At 40.4% G+C, this 19061-nt stretch overlaps 1 long non-coding RNA gene across 3 annotated transcripts in view; it reads left to right on the forward strand.

Annotated features, from left to right (window-relative positions):
* The window catches only part of LOC126867376 (uncharacterized), a 246270-nt gene extending 228785 nt beyond the window's left edge, over window positions 1-17485 (forward strand). Inside the window, exons 6-10 of one of the 3 annotated variants that reach the window (XR_007690224.1) lie at window positions 273-2849; window positions 8909-13031; window positions 13120-13530; window positions 13630-13826; window positions 14018-17485. This is a non-coding gene — a long non-coding RNA (uncharacterized LOC126867376). The remainder of the gene's footprint in view (window positions 1-272; window positions 2850-8908; window positions 13032-13119; window positions 13531-13629; window positions 13827-14017) is intronic. The other 2 variants (XR_007690223.1, XR_007690225.1) reach the window with 2 other exon arrangements.
* Window positions 17486-19061: the final 1576 nt, after the last annotated feature.

Below are 19061 nucleotides of genomic sequence, written 5' to 3' on the forward strand. Positions count from 1 at the left end.
CAAAACAATTAATAATTAAATTTTACCTCAATTCGTAAAAATATCGTATCGTAAATTAATCCTCAATTCATAAAAATATCGAAAAATATCTATCAAAAATCCAACGATCTATCCTCGATCGCACAACGAAGCCACAGAAAGCTTCTTTCTTACATCAATCATTGAAGACGCTCTGTGAATCTATCGGGAGCATCGAGAACACGTGCCAGGAACTTTTACTCGAGTAGGAGAGATCGTACGATATATATTCTGCTTTTTTTTTTTTTTTTTAGCTCCGTCGACAACGACATTGCCTGGGTTACACGTGTGTATACGCGTATGGCAACGAAATTATTCTGGCTGACGTATGAGTCAGGGCAGACGATCCATTGTAAAAGCGGCATGGGCTCATAATCTGGCGATGTAGGATCTCCAGGCCGAGCTGACCGGAACTGCGCCTATGCTCTCTCGCCGGAAGTGCCGCTGCCACATGTAGTAATATAAATTATAATGCCCTTACGGTTTTTCCTTTCGCGGATTTGCATTTAAAACACCGGAATGGCATTGTCGTCGGGATCGGCGCGAGCGATTTTCATGGAAATAAGAAAACCGCGGGGGCCGACGCTCCTATCCTGCGTTTCTATTCTCTTGACTCTTCTGCTGCCTGGCTGTATTTTTTTTTCTTCTTTTTTCTCTTTTTTCTTCTTTTTTTTCCTCGTGATGTGACGAGATAATATGGCATAGAGGAGAGGGAACACGCGCGTTGATATCCATCGAATCGTGCCAAGGCTAATCGGAGATCAAATCTGGAAACGGTTCGCTTTCACCAGCTCGGACAATGGCCACTAAAGCTTTTCTAATTTGTTTTGTTTCCTTGCCCGTCTCTATTTTCCTTCGGCGTTTTGTTTTTCTTTCCTCGTTTCTTTATCTTCCGGAGGACTCGCGGCCAGTTAGGATGCGTGAGATATAGGAGAGTTTCCTTAATTAATTAGCTGCCATGCTAAACGCGAAAACACGAACGTGCAAACCGGCTAATTAGAAATTATTTATTAACTATTTATCATGGGCGATGGTAATTGTTGATTGTACGAGGCCCGCGTTATTGCGAGTTTTAAAATAGATACGATGGAAGTCTTTGCTTGCAACGTAGTTTTCTTGCTATCTTTGTAACTTCTGCGAGGATTACGTGTCTGAAAAAGTCAATCTTCGCGATTGCAACAGTGTCGGTTGTGAAAAATCGCATATTTATGGATTGATTGTAAGGAAATGATTGTGAAAAGTTGCACGTAAGGTGTTTGGTCTTGGCTGCACATACCTTACAGAAATACCTGATCTTTTTGATATTTAATTTTTCATTAATTCAACTGTGATCGCAAGAGATACAATGAACGTTATTGCGAATGTACATTGCCGAATGAATTAATTAACGTGCAAAGACCACATAAACTAACATTATCTTCTTCAAATGAAACGAATGGTAATTTTCCTCAATAGATCCTTAACTGAACACTTTTCTAATCTAACGTATAACGATTTCAAGCTTTCAACCATACTATATATTTTACTTGCACCTATGTATATATGTTATTATAAAACATCGTAGCTTGAATTCTTGAAATCCAGCGGCTAAAATAATTAAATTCATAAGTAAAACGTCTCAATAACATGCACAACGTCGCCAAGATATCATAAACACTTTCGAAACATAAAACGAAGATTAAACGAAGTCCAAGCACTGTTGAACAATCTTCAAGGCACATCCTCGGGCTAAGAAAGGCTCTCCACGGTGTATCTAAATTTTCCACATAATCCTACGAAGTCCACTTGGTGCTGAACGAGCACCAAGGACACCCTGAAGGAGCAGAGCAGACTCTCGTCGTGGCCAGTTCGAAGTTACGACGAAGTCCGTGGCATCTCAGGTGGATTTTATATGGGAAACTGATTCGACCACGAACCGGAGGATAATATAACACCGAGGGCATTTTGTTTTGTTGCGCAAGAGGATAATAAACATCGTTCGGGCCCGCTACCGTGCCGACTAGATAGCTACGACGATGAAACAATGCGGCATTGTCCCTGCAGGCTGAACCGCCAAAGCACAGCCGAACCCAAGCACCGTGTTAAGTCATGAACGGCGTTGCACGCGGCCTTAGAAACGTCCAAGCCACGTAGCTTCGATAGAACCAGGGACCTGACCCCGGTCAAGCATGCTCCTTCACGGAAAAATCACGGCAATGGCCTCTATGTTCGCCGGAAACGGAAGATCGACTTTATGTTCGCGCGAGATCCCCGAACCACTCGACAGTAAAAGCAAAATATCGTGCAGGCTTCGCTGCTGATTTCTTCTCAACGTGCTTCTTGACGAAGGAAACATCGATGTATGAGGACAAGCAGGATAGGAAGAGTTTGCAAGTATCGTACTCCTGTCGTATTTTCGGCTAAAAAGTCGAATGGGAAGTTACAGTTTTTGATGGTATTAGATCGTCTGAAAAGTTTCTTTCGTTTTATAAGGAAATAATGGATGCACAACATTTTTCGTCTTATATTATTTTATCGAATTACGTATGATCCATTTTGTTCTATCAAAATAAAGATCACAACGTTCGACAGATTAGGTTTCATGTTTGTATGAAGATGCATCGTTGTAAAAGACAGGTCTGTAAAAGAAAGACACTTTACGAACAACCTAATAGTTTCATTACGATTGGATGTTACAGAATAGTCGAATATATAATTTTATATAAGATATATTGGGAATTCATTTTCAGGATATTTTTAATGACAGAGAAGAGCGATTTGCTACGATGAAAAGGTTTGCTCTCGAAGTTGTACCTTTCAAGGCATTTGAATGGGAAAGTTATCTTTTACAGGTAATTTGTATTGAGAGTTGATTTGCACTGCAGATTGGACGATGCTAAGTGATACATTGGAACAGTTTTATGTGGGAGATATCGAGAATCTTTTTTAAAATACTTGCAACGGAAGAAAAAAGTGATTTTGACGAAGGCAAATGGAAAGGGTCAATCCCAATATTGCTATAATTCCAATTCCATTGCATAATATCCAAGACAAACACTGAAACAAAGCTGAAGGCAGAAGCAAAACGCATTTTATCGTGTTATTCCTTCTGTATCCGAAGCACGTTCGCGTGCACCATTCTCCGGGAGAGAGAAGAAGAAGAGCGTTCTGTGCGCCGCTTTACAAATAATTCGAAACGGGCTGGCTCGAAGGACGATTCCTTCGGGAAGGGGATTTTTCCGGTAGGGCAAGCGGCTCTCCTCGATTGTTCGCGTTGTTCACGGCGCAATGAAAGCTCGATGGTACGAACAAAAAGCCGTGAGGTAGACATAAATAAATAGGTGGTGGGTGTGGTTGGTAGGCCGCACACATGGCGTCGTGACCCGTCTCTTCTCTTCGTGAGCTCAGGGCTCGCTTAAGTTATGCCCTGCGGAATGCTGCTGCTCCCGCTTCTTTCGGTGTCGTGGCTAAACGCAGTTTCACCGTGCCCCGGCTCAGTTTCGCTTCCTTTTTGCTCCTCACGTTCGATTCTCCTTTTGCCTCCTAATGTTTATTTAGATACAGATTAATCCTTCAACTGGACACGTGATGTTATATCGATACAATGTTCTGACTGCCACGCGATTTTTATACGTTTTGACCTGGAAGCCACGATAGATTGAAATAAACCACACCATTTCGTTTTTGCAAGATATAATATCGTATTTGCACGTCTTTTTCTCGCGATGTCACCTAAATTATTCACACCATCCAACTTCTTTTGATCCATGAAATTTGTTTTGCTTTGATCGATGTAAAAAATTTATTAGCGTGGGCCACCGGCGACCACCGTCGTAGTCGACCTGTTACAGCGTTGTTTGATCAAATATTTTCATTTTGCAACGACTTATACTTTTTTAAATAGTTTTTATCTCGAAGACGATAATATACGATCGATCGAACAAAGATTAACAATTCCGTTTCTCTTTCTCGAGTAATCGTAATTTTAATCGTCTTCGTAATGGGAATTTTTCGCTAGTCTTTGGAAAGAAACTGAACCGTAAAAATGCATCGCACGCGTCGCGTCCGTCGGAATCGTGAGGACGATGCCGACCAGATAAGACCTTCCTTTTGCAGATAGCAACGCGGAAGTCGTGAACGCGGAAATATTCCCTTTGATAGTACGACGATCTGGATCCAGAATATTCGTTTACTCTTATCTTCGTGGGAAGCCTTTCTCCTGAACGATCTTAATTGAGACTAATATTACAGATAAATTTTAAGTTATCACTCCGAAGGAAGCCGCCATACAGCGAGGTAGAATTATTTGAGTAAATAATTTGCCTGATAATTCCCAAATTCGGTTCTAAACAATTTTTAAGCGACTTGCGCTCGAAGGAGCTTGTACTTATCCAAAGGCAAATTTCTTCGGTCGATGTTAATATCTTCGGTTGTAATTAATTGTCACGATTCAATCGTCGTGTGTACATTATTTTATTTCGGAAAATTATTCCGTCGTTTATCTTATTAATTCTAATATAATGCTTTCTGGCTGACTCGAATAATATTTTTGACGATTCTTAATGGATGAAATAATTTTCTGCTCAAATTCCATTCTTTCAATTACGTCTATAAAAATACAAATTTGCATAAACATTCACGATCTACTTGTCGCACTGCGAACGAGACGAATGATTGATGATCCAATAGAAATTTTCATTATTGCTGACCATTAATCCAGAGCTCGTTTCGAAGTTGAGACGAGGAGAGAGTCGAAAGAAACGTTCGCCAAAGGCGAGGAAAAGCTGGCTAATATTCTGGATGAAGCAACGGTAAAACGGCCGGCCGTTATATTATAAATTAGAGTCGAATGGAAGATTCGCTTCACAAACTGCGTGAATAATTTATGCGAGGCGTATGTTAGCGAACAGCGAAGATTCAATGGAGTGTCGAGTAACGTTCAAGATATCGATTACGAAGATTCTTAAGGGACCACTTCCAGTTATTAACAGCCAGCTGATACGCCCCATTCGTATTCGATTTTTACATTCGTTGATTGTTTCAACGTCACTGAGCAATTAAATCGTAGAAAAGGTTCTTTCGGAAGTTCGACAAGGAAATTGACACGGAGGCCCATTTTTACAATCAACAATTTACAATTTTTACATTCGTTGGTTGTTTCGACGCCACTGAGCAATTAAATCGTAGGAAAGGATCTCTTGGAAGTTTGACGAGGAAATTGACATAATTTCAAAGATGATCGAAGTCGTTAGGATGTCGTGGTGGACGTTGCTTGCTAATCCAACGCGGGAAGGTGGAGGAAAACGTAAGAAGGAAAACGTGGTTGACCCGAGACGATGTGCAGCGTTTAATTATCACCCACCCTAGAATTTGCTCGGCCGTTTACCGTTAGAGGCGGCGCTCCGTGTATACACAAATATAGCACGGCTCGTGATTCGCGGCAAACCGTTAATAACGCGCGAAGTGTCTAAAAGCTGCAACATTCGTAACGCTGTGGCAACCGTCGCGTTCCAACCGGACCATAAAATCACGAACATCCCGGCCGTCGAGTAAATTCTGCCTCTTTCTGACGCGAACGGATAGATATTAAATATGGCCGACTTGGTTTCTACAATGTTGCATAGAAATGCATTAATGTCTTCAAATAGCGTTAAATGATATTCTTCGACTGTAACAAATGCGAAACGGATATAATAGATAGAAGTCGCAGACGAAGAAGCAATGGAACATGTTACGTTTCTCGTCTTCTGTGAAAGAACAATTTTAGAATTTAATACGTTATCGATCAATCCTACGTCAGAAACTATCTTTTCGTTTCATTTTATATTAACAGTGTTTCTTGTCACGCTAATATCGAGTTAAGCTAATATCGAGTTAAGATAATGCAACAATTGAAGTAACATTATACGTTTGCTAGAAAACGTTACGAGTTTATTATCTCTTTTCAAAATGGTTGTTTCTTCGAATCTATCAGGTTACTCGTTTCTTCGACTGTGTCGTATTACAATATTCTTCGTGGCATTAAATTCCATCTTCGCTCTATCTTAGCAACGAGACGAAGATTCAGAAATATTAGAAACTTAACAAACAATTGTACTAACGAAAATGCTTAAGAAACGTTTCAAGTAGCACGACGATTCGATGAATACTGTTAACGACAAAAAAGAAAGAAATGAATAAATCGAGGGTCGCCGTAGAAGAGACTCGCGCGATTTAACGAGCGGTATGGCTCGCGCGTGTCCGCGGACGAAAAGGCCGCAACCCCCTCGGTACACAATCTCCGTCAATTTATCTACCGCGGCGCATTTAATTCCCCAATTACGGGAAACTTTCATTGCACATGATAATTGCGATCCCGCTTGCTAATTAAACCCCATTAATCTCTTATTACGGAGCTACCGTTGAATCATCCCCGTGTTATACAACAGGCTGGACGTACAAGCGGACGATAGAAAGAAAACAAAGAAGCGAGAATAAAAAAGGCAACAAATTAATACAAAAAGTCACGTCCTTATCTGGTATTCTTGAACGACCGACAATCGAGAGAGCCTACTGTGTTCGTATTAAAACCTCCAAACCGGAACAATGGCCTGACTGGATGGATAGTGGAAAAAAGCAACGACCGAGGAGGATAGAGGATGGACAAAGGAAGATGGCGGAGGAAAGCAAAAAGGAAAGAAACTGACTGAAACTGCCTATGGTAACGCGACAGACTTACGATCGTACAACGAAGGCGCACGACCATACGCGGCCAATTTTCTTCTTTTATTTTTTACCCTGCCTCGTTCCCTCTTTTCTTTCGATTCTTCTCTATCCCTTCTTTTTAACTATCGTCTCGATTAACTCGCGTTGGCGCGCGAGCACTCGCGTCCTTATATCGCGGCTCGATCGCCGCGGAGGAGGCGGCAGCGCTTTTTAAATAACTATAATGAGGGCAATTATCGTGTGCGCCGGCAAGCAGAGTGTGACGAGTCGTTGTTACACATTACGGCACGGAGGATGATCGCTCGAGCTAGATGAAGGAATGGCACGGTGAACGGGGAGGAAGAGTTGCGGGAATCATAAAGAGTAGGGGACTTCGAGAAGAGAGAAAAAGACAGCGTAGAAGCTTCGTGGCGAACGACGAAATGCTGCTGTATTTCTATCAATTGGATAGAAATTTGGAACGATTGTATGTAGAAGATTTTTCAATCGGTAATTATAGTTGACTTATAATATAATTATTATAATTGTTGTAACTATTGTATTACTTATGTTGTATATGTTATATGTTACTTATAACTATTCTAACGTACCTTTGATAATTTACTTCATTTCTGTTGTAGAAGCTAAGAAGAGATTCATCGCTACTGTTAATCCTCATATGGAACTTGCTTGATATAAAATTCAAGTGTAATTACGATTTACCGCTATTATTAATACATTCTTTATTGGGAAGACGAACACTGTTTTCATTGTATTATTGGTTAGAGATTGTACCGTGTTTTATATTTGAATTATCTAAGCCGTGTCTGTCGATTTTTCGAGTCATTCAAATATGGAGAACGCAAGAAAGGAAAACATCGTGAAGACGTTCAAGAAGTAGAATAAGACGGTCTAACGCGGGCAAAAAGAAAATGGAAGATCAACGTTTTCTATCAACGATGAATAATCGAAAAACGAGTAAAAAAGGAGGAAAAATGTATTGAAAAGAGTGGAGCGAAAAATGGAAGAAAGTTTTCTATCGACGATAAAGGATTTGAATAAAACAGCCAAAGACATAAATGTATATTAGAACGAGTGTATAAAATTTGGATCGAGGAGGGAGGAGGAAGTGACGAGGTGGAGGAGAAGCGGAGAAGCGCATCAGAAGAGAGAGGAGAGACAGGTAGCGCGTGGCAGCAGGCCTCTCCCCCTGTCGACCCTCTCCTCCTCCGGTAACTAATGCCTCGATCCGTGCAACCACCTCCGCCAGTCGAGGCCTTAACTACTTTCTTATTCGCTCGTTTCAGGCCAGCCTTACGGGCCCGTGCATAATGCCACACAGCGCTCCTTACGCATGCTGAACGACGAACACGCTCCTTCCTCCGCTTCTCCTCCCGCGCCATCTTTCTCCGTCGTCCTTCTCCTCCACCTCTTCATCGTGATGCTCGTCCACCTCCGCCTCCCCGGAACACTGTACCTCAGAGAGGAACTGCGGGTCAGAGACTGCGAGGCATATTCGACGCAGACTCGTGGCTCGTGCCTAGATCCATTGGCGTCTGACTCTACTGAATTCTGCTCACCGGAATATTCTACTTTGGAAAGACAGCTTATCGCATTTATATTAACGAAACATTGGATTCTGGGCGTTTTTAAATATTTAATAATAATGATTTTATATAACTAACTCGAGCTGTTATATAAAAATAGTTTTATGTAAAAATACTTGGATTGTTATTGGAATTATGTTACTGGAAGCATTGGATATTAGACGTTTTTACGTAAATATGTTTTCATACGATAGCTCAACTTAGTTACATGAAAATATTTCAAAGTCAATGTTTCGGTAATGTAAGTAGAATGGACTATCCTACCGGATAAAGTAGGATATTTCAAATAGAATTCTGTAGAATTAGACGCTATTAGACTGTAACCTATAAAATGTCTGATTACGATCTAACGTTAACGAGATTTGATCGAGTTGATTAGTTTGGTTTCTAAACGGTTCTATATACACCTAATTAATTATTATACTATTTCGCAGAGAATATCACGTATGAACAAATACTATAAATCATCGCGCCGGAATTATAAAGACGTCTTAAAGAATATCAGACATGTATACAAATAAATATAGAATAAAATATTACCTAGTTACTATCAACATAGAACCTTAATTAAAGACTTACAGCTTCGTAGAAAACATTCAACCATTTCCATCTATTTCCAGAAAATGAAAAATCTTCGATCTTGCACAACTAAACTAAGGAACAGAGGAGCAAGAATTATTTCAAAAACTATAGAGAAGAAGAATGAGAAAGAACTTGGTGAACTGAATGGAAGAAGATGATTCGAGGATGATTCGTTGGCTTTAGTCGGGCGACGCCGATGCGCTAATATAACAAGAAACGTGGCGGCTGTTGCGCCGAGCGTACGGGAGCGAAGTAGCCTAGCTTATGGTCCGGTGGTGCCCGAGGAGCATAACAGTTCGCGGAGCATAACGCCACGAGCCATCATATCCTCCTTCCAGAAACCCTCTCCGGAGGTGTTCCACCTCCGCCTCCTCGTCTACCCCTCGTCCACGATGAAATCGGTGCTCCCCCCGGTCGTCGCGAGAGAGCACGAGTCCTCCTGGTGAGTGTACGCGTCACGCGTGTCCGTAGCCGCGTGGGGATGCACGCTCTAGGAAGTGGAAGAGACGCATGCAAACCTGACCACCTGGGACGAGTCTCCGACCAACCAGACAGGTGATTTTTGGAACAGGTTTCGTCGAGATTTTTCCGATTTTTTGGTAGCTTTGAAATTTACTTAATCCTTAACGAGTATCGTTTGATCTGGATCGACGATTGTGAAAGTAGTTGATTAGGTTTGGATTAGGTGCTGGATTTTGAATATTGTTGTGCTACTAGTAATCGTGAAAGTTATTTAGGATTAGATACTGAACTTTTTTTTTACCAAATCCAATGAAACTAACTAATTTTAGGATAGGTTTCTTCACAGTTTTTGAAAACTTTGGAACTTGTTTTTACCCATAATTGGTATCGTTGGACCATTAATTACGTATCAGACTTTGCGATATTTTAGGTATTTGAGTTAAGAATAAGTAATATTTATTTCGTACTTCTTATTTTACGCGATATAAATCATCGGTGATAAGATAAAACGCAAACTAAAAGTGGAGTCAGGCAAATTACCGTGATCAACTGTGAGATATTCAACTATGGAAAGTTGAACTTCGTAGACCAGTGAGAGTGTTAAGGGTTGCGTTTTAATAGAACTGGAGTTTCTAAACCATATTTGTAACACACCTCATCTATAATAATTAAAAATAAAAGCCGAAACATCGAAATTCCTAGACGACGATAGAAATTCAAGCGAGCAAAAAACAGCGTATCCGTGGAACGCACGCGAATCGAAGGGGACAGGAAGGAGAGGAAAAAAAGAATAGTGGAGCGCATGCACATACGTACACTGTGCCTATGGTCGCGTATTGCGTATGTAGTGGAGAAGGTTTGAGCGCGTGCACGTACCAACATACGTTCCTACATACGTTTATGCACAGGTATCGTCGGCTTCCGCGAACTAGATCGGCCGAGCAGATATTAGGAGCGCGTCTGCCCCGTTGCCATTGCGGCAAGTGCTGGTCATTGTCCACCCGGCAGGTACAGGAAGTCAACGCCGACCAACGACGGTGCACACAAACGAGAGAAGGAGATTTTTCGGTAGGATAATCATGGAGAAACTACAACGAGGTGCAAGATTATCGTCGCCCCGCTTTTGCGAAAACAACGCACGGTCCTATAATTAAGGGTGCGTTTTGTGTTACGAGAGATGGGGTTGAAAAGGGACGTTAATGTGCAAAGTTTTATAGCTGTTCTAGGGGCTCTCTGTTCGAGGGAAAGGTTGAAATATTTAGGTGGATGAAGTTTGTTCGGGGGTTGAGCGGGTTAAGTTTAGGCTACGCTGAGTTCAAATTAATTAGAAAAATAGATAGCGTGGGTATTTTAATCGTAGAATATAAAATTCGGGTGGAATATTTAAAAAATAGCTAAATATGATGGACTTAGAGAATATTGAAAAGTGCTTGGATATAGTAAACTCGCTAGGATATGTAAGATATATGACGGAAAAATAGGATCGAAATATCTAGATGGATAAAGTTTGTTGGAAAATTAATTAAAGGTAAATCGTGCACCTGTTGGGGTAAGTTTGAAATAATAAGATATACAGAAAATAAGGAACTGGCTAGGCACGGAAATTGAAATGTAAATTGCAAGAGGATTCGTAAGAAGTAGAAATGAAACGTAATAATTGGAGTTAATAGAATTAATCGATCGTATTCGAAATTCAGGATACCTAAAATAACGAAAATTCAACATTATCTAGTGACGAATGTTAAACTGTATCTGCCTGTTCGTTCTTCTATAAAAAGAAACCGTTTCAATTTAAACATTCAACACGTCTGGTAAACGACGATCACCAGGATGGAAAGCTGTCATTCCTTCGACTAATTTTCCGTTTTCCTTCCTCTCTGGCAGAATTTACGGTGCTGTTGCGACAAATAATCGTTGTCCGTCGCAGGCAGGAAGCTGACGAGGAGTTGGTTGGCCAGCGAGAGATTTTCGGTACGATAATCGTAGGGAAACTCCGGACGCCCATTGTGACAATGGCCTCCCGAGGCAGCGCGATAATTACACCGGTAATAACCTGGTAAATAGAAAGAAACGTTCGGTATCTTCTTTTCTGATGCGAACTGTCGGATATTACTGACCAGCGAAATTCGTTTGTTTCCTGCTATCCATCATTCTCGATTCACAACACACTGAGAATCATAAATAAAATCTGAATCTAACACAGAGGCTATTTAATTCATTGTTGCAAGATTTTCGAGTGATTAGGAATGTTAAAGTGTGCTCAGCTAACATTACTGACCACTAATACGTACATATTGTTGATAAAAGGAATCAAAACGACTGGTACACGAAAAAATATTTAACAAAGAATTATCAGAATACCCATGAATGCAACAATTTGCAAATTTATAGAATTCCGATGAAAAATTTGAATTTCTAAAATCGATTACTTTGACTCTGTAAACATCGTCTTTTCTGTATTTTCTCTTCTATTTTTTTCTTTTTCTTTTTCAAGACTCGCGATCTCGATTTAGAAAGGATTAATTTCCTGTTTTCCTCTGCGTGCACTCTATTTTCCTTCTTACGACGAGGAGGACGATTCAGGAGGAAGAGATCGAGGGGAAGGCAAAGGAAGGAGGGTAAAAGTAAGTGAATGAGTGGATCTAAATGGAAGTTGGAAGGAGAAGGATCGTCAGGGCGGCACCTGACCGGAAAGCGTCACAGTCACCGCATTCAGCCTCGTTCTTTCCTTTCCCTTCCCTAACTGGCTTCGCCTCTTTCGCCAGCCTTCTTCCTCCTCCACCACCTCCTTCGATGAAGGGTTGCTTGCTCGTCCCTTTTTGCTTGACGATCTACGAACCAGAGGAATCCTCGTACCTCCTGACCACATCATGTATGAATGAACTGAGCCTCGGATATAAAAATCGCTTTTTAGCAATTTCTTTTCGAGTGTCCTTCCTACGTTCTTTTCGCGAGATTCTTTTCGAAATCTTATTAAAATAAATTTTCTAACGACCTTCTTCCCCCAAAAATGTTTCCTTCAAATTCTGTTCTAAAAAGTTCCTTTCCAATGTTTACGAACGCAAACTTTCTATACATCTTCTTCCTTTAGAAATTCTTCAAAGCTTATTTCTATATTTTCTTTCTTTCTAAGATTCTTCCTCAATTTCTATCAAATTAAATTTTCCGTATATTTCCTTCAGCCAGAAATTCCTCCAATATAAACCTTTCTCCTACGCTTCTTTTCGAATCTGTACCAAATTTTAAGAATTCTTCCCCAAATCTTTTCTCTTTTCTAAGATTCTTCCCGTACTTTGATCTCAGGTTAGCCTCGAGTTAAACTTTCTGGCTATCGTCTCCTGCAAATCTCTCGAAGTATTTTTCGCAAGCTTACTTTCGAATCCTTGTAATATTAAATCTTCTGACCATCTCCTCCAGAAATTTATATAACAAATGACCACATATCTGATAAGTAAATTGAAAAATAACGATTCGCGATAACAGTTACAGCCAATTTATCCGGATTTTCCAGCGAGAATGCAAGTTAATACAGGAAAGGGGCAACGATGCTCATCGATATGCGCATAAACTCGAGCATCGAACGAACGCCAATCTATAAAAGCGTATGACGGTAGCAGAAGGTGGCTCGACGAAGGGAGGAGGCGAGGTAGACGATAGCGAAGCGGAGGAGGAAAGACGTGGAGGAGGGAGGAGCAGTAGGTAAGGACACATAATAGCAGGATGTTACAACGCCCGTGTCCGGTACATAAGTATCTGGTTTCATAAATGAAAGTGTCTTCATTCATAGATACATATTTCCATACAATTGCCGCTATTGGTTCGTATCTTATGATATCGCCATTATGTGTGGGCCGGCGCATTACATATGTACATAGCACCATTATATACAAATTCCTAGTAATGCGCCACTACTGCTGCATTAATGATAAACTTGTTTAGATATCGCGATATTGCGAGCAAGCTTATGTGAAAAAATAATAATAAGAAAAAGAAAAGCAAGAAAAGATTGCGTGTAAGACGTCATGAGCAGTGGACGCGTTATGCGGACGATGATATGGAACATGTGTTGTGGAACGTGTCATCGACGAGTGCGTACAGGCATTAGTAGCGCTGTCTGAAACGGATCGTCTGATTCTACTGTTAGATGTGTTGAGAGGATTGCGGATGTTGATCTCCTGGTTAATCTACTTCGTACAATGTATGTTCTATATTTTGGTCAGATTTGATTAATACAAACGTTCAAGTTACTTATGATTGGAGAAATTGAGATTGTATTCTGATTGAATATATTGGATAGCATTCCAGAATACTTTATGAGGTATATCTCTACTATCTGTAAAGTTACCATCAGATAAATGAGACTAATAAAAGGATAGTAGTAAACTTGAAGATCTCCAGTTCCTTGGTTTCCAATTTATACAGAGTTTCTGTATAATTTATACAGAGCTCGTGTTGTATAACATTTTCTGCTTCATAAAAATGAGTAATACGAAGGTTAAAAATAATGTTTCTTTTTCTATGTCTATTCAACAATAAGTACAAGATAAAATTCAGAAATTGGAATCACAGAACGATTCTTGGAATATCGTAAGTAACGGAAGATTTCTGATTATTCATAAAACATTCCAAAAATACCAGGTATCTCAAAGTATTTGTAATAATTTCATCGTTCTCCTTCTCCATAGATATCTACGAAGTACGAGATCTACGAGCTTCGCAAAACCCACGAACGAACACACGTACGAACAAACGTAGGCGCAATGTACTTCGTGCTATATCAAAAGATAGTCCAATCAAGAATCATGGCAGGAAGTTGGAATCGAAATGGAAAGAAGCAACGCTGGATCGCGTGCGTTGCAAGAATAAGATGAGCCAGCGCGAGAATTCTTGTTACGCGTTCCCTCCTTGTATCGAATAAATCTAGCTCGATGACGCCAGCGCGCAGCGATGGACGCGCCCTGTACGCTAGGTAGGAAGTCATCCTTCCTAGCATCCAGAGTCCGCACAGGAAATCTCGGACGCACCCACCGAAACAGCCCGCCCCCTCCGTCGGAGTCGATTTAATGTTTCGTTTCCTCTGCGACGATAAGGGGCTACAATTTTATAGAAGCGGCCGCCCCTCCGCCGCAAACTCTCCACGAAAACGAAAGGAAGACGCCAGTGTACCAACCGATCCGCAATTAGACCCTCGTCAAAGTTCCCGCCACGGCAGGATACGGAGAGGTCGATCGAAAGTTAGTTTAAACAATTGCGAAGGTATTAAAAGTGTTGATTGTTAGGTATTAAGTACGTCATGGTGTGAAAATGATCATAAATGGTGTATTTAATTGGAAAAGTTTCACACAGAACAAAGTGAAAGATTGTACAGGGTTGGAGCTGGAAATTTATATCGTTACATAAGTGTTACCAAAAAAACGTCGTGTCTGGAACAATTAGGAAAATGAAATTTTGTTAAGAAACAAATACGATACAAAATGTCCGAAGCACATATCACCTGCCATATGACAAAATCGTGAATGAGCAGATTTTTACTTTCTTGCCGTATTAGAGTGGACTAATGTTTCTTTCTTTTCTTCTTATCTAATATTAATTAAGACAGACGATGAACGTGGCATAACAAGTATTATACTATATTAATCGCATAACGTCATAAGAATTTTGATCGATGATTTTTTCGCGTCTGCAATAAATATAAAATTGTGAAAATCCAAGGGATGCGTATGATGTAGAAAAATATATAAAATGTCAGAAGCACACTCGTCATAATTTCTACTACTTTTATTAAGCAAAGCAAATTACTATATAGATCACACCTCTTTCGTTCTCTTCGCAAAGATAGAAAATCCGTAGTCCAGTGACGAGGCAATAAAAAATTCTTACTAAAAAAAAAAGTGAAACAATACGAGAAGCAACGTGCACCGAAAGCTTTCCTCAGCTTCGGCGTGCATTCGCAAGAAATTACGAGCGCTCGAAGCCATCCAAAATCGAGCGTCGTTATGCAGCTTGCACACGGAAGGAAGGAAGGAAGTCGAAGAGTGCTAATCATCCGGTTTACCCGGCTTTTTTCGGGTCAGCCTCGGTTGTTTGTTCGGTCGCGGGCCGCGTACACGGGGTATAACACAAGCAGGAAAAATGAAGGGCAGAAAGCTCGATTCGCCGAGGCGTGACCAACGGAGTCGAGCAGAAGCTCATACATATGTAGACGACTCAGGCCGGACACCGGGAACCGTGGGGAGGACCCTCCGGAAAAATGAATATGCAGCCCCATAGAGGGTATTATTTTATAAAATTTACTATCCCAGCCAGGTATTATGTACTTTTCTGTCGTCCATTCTCTACCGCGAATCGAGCGCACGTTAACTAGCCCACCTCGGCAGATGTGGTCCCTGCGACCAACCACGTTTTCCACGGTAAGAATCGACGTAAGGCGAAACACGAGAAGAACACGATTTCAAGTCAGCTTGATAGTAGAAAGATTCATTGACCCTTTGACGGTATAATCAAGCGTCAAAGAATTCACGACATACGATTCAGAGAATAATTATTTCTTTGTCGTCGAGAATTCTTGGATTTCCTCGGCAGATATAAAAACACGCGCCTTCAGCTATTTATGGGGAATAAACATTAACGATTTTGTTAAGACTTATTCGAGAGTCTCCTGCGCTATACATATCGTAGAAGGGGATGGGACTCTGTTCTGTATCATTGATCGGAAGGAAGTCTGCTATCTTTGATTAATTTTTTTCAATCACTCGATCTTTATTTTTATGAATAGATTTTGTGGTTTTTGACATGATTTTAAAGAAAATTGAGATCGAACGGAGCACAGAAGTTGTTTCGAAATACATGTGAAATACATTATTTTTTACCATATCTCGTTATTGTAACCAAAGACCGTGTCAACGCTACTATAAATTAACACACTGAAATTGATACTAAAATAAAGTCATTAGCGTGCATTAGAACCCATAAGCCAGCGATTTGCTTATGCTGTCAAACGAATAAAAGGGAGCACCTGTTGGTGCTTATGAGAATAGGAGGGTTAGTGCACATGGTCAACGTGTATATAGATATAAAAGAATTTACAACAGTGCTAAACTGAGTGGAGATAGGAATTGACAAAATTCTGCAAATCATCAACGTAACACGATTGAAATATTTCTGAAAAAACCATTACTCAACATCGTGACGATTTAAATCGAAACAAGAAACTTTCTACGATATTTCTCAATCTCTACGCGTATTCCTCGGTTATTAGCGATATTGTAATCTAAGTATTCAGCTGTAGATCGATATCAGAGGCACAGTTATCCGTCGCAATTAAAAAGAAGGAAGAGAGGCACCGAGAGTTTTCTCAAAACTAGAACCATGTTCCAAACAAAGCGTAACGAAAAGTCCGGGGGCCGGCATAAATCTCGCATATTCTGCTTCTTACAGCCGTCTAGGACGGCGGTCAGTTTCCCTCGGCGTCTAAGAAAAGCAACGCGCTCGCTCGCTCGCTCGCTCGCTTGCATTAAAGAGCAATTAGCCGCGGCTCGCGAGCACGCTGATGCCCGGAAGCGATAGAAGCGGGCCGCGCGTGCCACCCTTACCTTTTCTTCGTCTATGAACGTACCTGTTCGTGTCCGCACACATCCACGCCGATCTCGTCCAGTCGTTTTGCCTGCAGGCTCGCTTCGCGGCTATCCACGAGGTTCCCCTCTTTCCTGCTAGAATTACTCACCTAACTCTCCTGCTTCAGGAACATACGTATTCAGATAAAGAAAAGACGATTAGTCTAGGCTGTTGCAAAGGTGAATTATAAATAAGAGGATTTAATTTGACGATACACCAACTTGGAATTAGTACTTGCTACGTAGAAGAGAACAAAAGACTAAAAGAGAATGTAACTTGGAATTTAAATGCTTTAGGGAAATCTTTAGACGAAGACTTGTTAAAGTGAAACAAATGAAGAACAAATTTTTATGAATTATCCACTGGAAGCATCGAAGAAAGTACTAAAGTACCAAAGTATTACAGAGTTCAGTAATGTAAAACAGAAGATCAACATAGAATCCTTTTTATCCTTCTTCGCCTGGATATTCTCCATATGTTTGGGGGTCAAATAAATTTGGACTACAAAATGAACAATGTTAAAGGGAAAATATCAATTATTTATAACAAATATAGAATCATTTTTACATTTCTATATTTTTGTTTTCAGTTATTTTGGACCGTCCTTATATTCAAACTAAAAAGAAGAAAACTAATTTCGTCGTTTCTTCTTCTCCGGTTTCGAAGTTTTCTTCTTCAAGATCTTCCAAAAACAAAATATCAGAGGTTTCCTGCTTCTTTATTCCCGACGTTCTATGGTGTCTCGGTTTGCTGGCGTAACAGCTCGCTCAATTACCGTCGCAGATAATCATTATCACGGAAACTGCATCGCTGGGCCTCATTGCCCCAATCCTTAATTAACCGACGGCCAGACGGTAATTGGTACGAGCCGGTGTACGACACCCGATCCATTGGCGAGAACGAAGGGCACGTGGTGAATAACGCACGTCCATCAACTACAGACTGCCTGACTCGCGTCCTTCTTTTCCCTGCGAACAACCGTAACGATCGAACGTGAGGTAATTCGATGGACAGATAAAAAAACGGTGATATTTATTTGCGTGCGTCCAGTTTATATTATAATTTGTAGTAGCCTGTAGACGCGGTATGAACGACGTCGTCGAAGAAGTATTGATATTCTTATTAGGAGATTTAAATTTCTATTTTTTATTTTCTTGTTGAAAGATGGTAAAACCAGTTCCATACATTGGAGAATTAATTGGACAATAGAATTCATTAGAAATAAGAATGAATAATTAGAAAATAAAAGCGGTGAAAAATAATTGGTTGTTCGAATGGATGGTATATATTAAACATTATTTTCAAAATCTAAAGTTTAATTCCTTGAGAAATCACTGAATTTTAGAAAAAGATAAAACACACATTGTTGCTTCATTATTTCCATTTACCAGGAACCATCTTCTTCCGAGAAATCATTTACCGTTATATTCATGACGGAAAATGAAATATATCAGACCCGCCTAGTTACATGACATCACGAAAATAGAATTTTCAACTAATACACTGCGAACATAATTTCACCTTCAAAAAGTTAATATTCTCCGTACGTCTAAGAACGATTTCTTACTGAAACGTTATTTTACAATTATCCAATCAATGTCATTAATTCACCGCCGGATAAAAAAAGGCCAAACGAATGGAATCCATTTATAACGATCGTATACATGTATATTCTGTGAAATAACGCGAGCAGTTGTCAAAGACTGGTTTCTAATTTTTTATCTAATTCGCTCGAAATATCGATATCGTAAATCGATCGTTTCGAAATTTTCCTTTCTCAGAAATTATACGTTACTCGAGGGCTACCGTATGATATGCAAATGCCGTCGTAATAATCGTTAGACAGCTTAATTATTAGCCTGGAAACATCTTTGATTGGATCAGACGAAAAAACTTACAGGAGGAATCGAGTATAACCACCGATGGCGTTCCTCCTCTAACGCGATGCTCTTCGCCACGTCCCGATAAAATGCAGGATGAATTTAATACCGTAAGTTGCACGTGCGTGCGCTCACGCGAACGCGCACGCATGCTACGGTTAATTGTAATTTATGCCCAGAGACGACTTAGGTCCGCGTCTCGAGTGGTTGCTTCATTTATACCGTCCACGGTTTT

The sequence above is a fragment of the Bombus huntii genome, chromosome 7, assembly GCF_024542735.1.
Source record: "Bombus huntii isolate Logan2020A chromosome 7, iyBomHunt1.1, whole genome shotgun sequence".
Classification (NCBI taxonomy): domain Eukaryota; kingdom Metazoa; phylum Arthropoda; class Insecta; order Hymenoptera; family Apidae; genus Bombus; species Bombus huntii.